Source organism: Microtus ochrogaster, chromosome 2 (assembly GCF_000317375.1).
Source record: "Microtus ochrogaster isolate Prairie Vole_2 chromosome 2, MicOch1.0, whole genome shotgun sequence".
NCBI classification, from domain to species: Eukaryota; Metazoa; Chordata; class Mammalia; order Rodentia; family Cricetidae; genus Microtus; species Microtus ochrogaster.
The window spans coordinates 64,811,094-64,814,379 of NC_022010.1; positions in this window are offsets into that span (position 1 = coordinate 64,811,094).

A 3,286-nucleotide genomic window follows, 5' to 3' on the forward strand; every position below is an offset into this window, starting at 1 on the left:
TTTTTTTTTTTTTTTTTTTTTTTTTTTTTTTTAGATCTCTCCCTACCCTAACTCTTACACATGCAGGGAGGACTTGTTGAGAGACACTCTCAGACTGAGCAGCCTAGAAAAGTCTCAGAAAAAAGCAACCTGAAACACAGACCAGTTTAGTTATCTGGAAAACAGAAAATAGCTCAGCTTCCTGGAAACAAAACAAAACAAAACAAAACAAACAAACAAAAAACCTAGAGTACTTGAAAAAGACACTCTTCAACCCATGGAGCTGTTTTTACATCATGCAGAAAGCTCTAAGTTTCTAGCCTTGGAGAACTGTCACTTATGTTGGGAGGGTTTTTTTTCTTTTTTTGGGGGGGGGTTTTAAGATGCAGATATCTTTTTTTTGGGGGGGGGGTTGAGACAGGGTAAGATGCAGATATCTTTGAGTCATATGTAGCTGGTGTTTCATTGGACTGCCAACACCTAAATAATGACAAAGAGGCTTGTTGTTAAGTGTGAAAGTTTGGCCTTAGCTGAAGATTGTTCTCAACTAACTCTTAAAACTTAAATTAAACTGTGTATATTAATCTGCATTCTGCCACATGGCTTTTACCTCTCCTCACTACTCTTTGTCACACTTCCTCCATGTCTGTCTGGCAAATCCCAGTCTCAGATTCTTACCCCAAGTTCCTCTTTCTCCTGGGATGTCCTGTCTATCCTTGCCTGCCTATTGATCATTTATCTCTTTATTAAAAGAGTTGAAAGATGCCTTAGACAGGTGGGGAAGGGCAGACACATCTTCACATAGTGTTTTCAAATGTCCTATAACATTTCTCTATCTTGTGTCAATAAAACAGAAAAATTCTAACTCTAACACAATAAAACTATATACAATAAGAACAATTATTGGGCAAGAATTACATTCATAATTCTCAAGTCATTTGTATTTGGCAATTTCTGAAAAAGTACTCTAATATCTGTTGTATCTTGGTGAATCCAAGTTTTGTACCAAAATCACTTTCTCTTATAACTTGTGTTACCAACCTAAAAATATATTTTTAGACCTTAAAGTATTCTTTTAAATAAATTAAACTTTCATGCCTATCAACCAAATAAACTTTACACCTCTTTTGTAGCTTTCTTTTCTGAATTTGGTAACAAGAAAACTGTAAAACTATAACTATTTAGTTCTCAACCCCATCAGAGACCTGAGAAAGATAAAATATTACCTGAGTAAATAAGAAGTACAGAGGGAGCAACTTCGAAAACTATAGTAATGGCAAAGATAGTTGGTAGCATGAACAGTCACCCAAAGTTCCTCTGCAACACTGGGGCACCTACCTTTAGACTGCATGCCTAAAATCTCTGACAGACATTTCTGTGAAGCAAGGATTTTGAAAGACTCGCTTACTTGTCTAGGCAAATTTTGGCAATTGACTTTCTTTGTATTTTACTTGTTCAATCTGGACAGACATGGTCAGCAGTCTAGACAAGGACAGTTTTTTGCCTAGTGGCTACCTTTGTCACACTGAAAGCAAACTCCATATGGAGATTCTTCGATATTCATTATCTTCACTGAAGTAGATTGATACATCCAGGAGAAAACATAACTTACTGTCATGAAAATTCTTATATATTCAAACACCTTAAATATCATTTTTTGAAGATCTCTGAAGTGTTTAAAGACAACCAATCTATCTAAAATATTCCTGTTAAACCCTGAACACTACCAAACATGACTGCAAGTTCAATTGTTAAATATGACTAGCTACTTACCTGCATTTCTTAATTATCCTCAGCAGTTTTTAATAATAGCTTTCAAGGACTAATGTAATGTTTTACATTACATTTTTAAATGAGCTATACATGCACAGTACCCTAAAGAAGAGTAAAAACAGTGTGTTGTAACAAAATAACCTTAAATTTGTATCAATATACAAAAGTCCATAGAAATGTAAAATATATGAGACTAGAAGTTGCTTTTTAGTAAAAACAGATTCATTAATTTACCATTTTATCCTATCATTACTATATACCCCCTTTTCCCCTAGATAAGAGAGGAAAAAAATAGAGAAAAGAAAAAAAAAAAACACTGATATCCTTAATCTAACCTCTTTGTTTAGTTTTCTCCCTGACCATGACCATAACAACTTGCAGCTAAGCCCTCTTAAACAATGACAAAAATCCATAATCCACCAAATGACCAAAAACTTCCCACACTACCTCATGGGAATGTGGGTACAGTGTTCTTAAAATTACATCCTACTCTTTGGGAGCAATGAAACCTTCGGGGATCCTAAGAAAATCTGGATAATGGTCAAGTCCTGTGAGAGCTGGCTTTACCATTTGTTGTCTAGTCTCTCTGTGATGGGAAAGTGCAGGGATTAACTAAAGTCCTGGATAGTAGTCTACGAGGCTAGAACCTTTTATCTAGCAGCTTTGAAGTTATTCTGAGCAGATTTTTAAGGAAACTGCAACAGAGACATTCTGAGAGGCTGGCTCACCTGGGATGCCTAGCTTCATTGATGTGTTGTGGGTTTTTTTTTTCTGAAAACACACAAACTTTTAAAGGAAGCATATATATCTGCATTAACACAAGTATGGAATGTGCAGTGTGCACAAATCTACTAATGGCTCCCTGTTTTATGTTTGAGCAGGTAAAGAGCATCTGTAAGGGCTAGAGAAATAACTCAGCAACTAAGAGCACTGGCTTCTCTTCCAGAGGTCCTGAGTTTAATTCCCAGTAAACACCTGGTGGCTAACAACCAACTGTAATAAGGTCTGGTGCGCTCTTCTGTCCTGCAGGAATACATGCAGGCAGGAACCTGTATGCATAATAAATAAATCTTCTTTTAAAAGAAGAGAGTTCTGAATGGAACCTTTCTTTAAGCCAGACAGTGGTGAGACATAGCTTTACTCCCAGCTCTTGGGAGGCAATGGCAGATAGATCTCTGTGAATTCAAGTTCAGCCTGGTCTACAAGAGCTTGTTTTAGGACAGTACCAAAGATACATACAGAAATATTGTCTCAAAAAAGCAAGCAAACAAACAAAAACAAAAATGAAAGAAAATGAAGATGAGAAAGCATTTATCAATCTTATATGTCTACTTGGACTGCATAAGCAAACTGTAATATAAACCTCTATTCATGTGCTATGAAAGGATGGCATAGAATAATGAGTCATGAAGACTCTGGAAACAAGATTTATCATGTCTCTTCCGGTCTCAGTGGTGTTCACATGTGGATGGACCAGCATATAAGTCACATGTCTTACAGTTTTTCTTTGATTCTTCCTTCATATCTGCAGTAT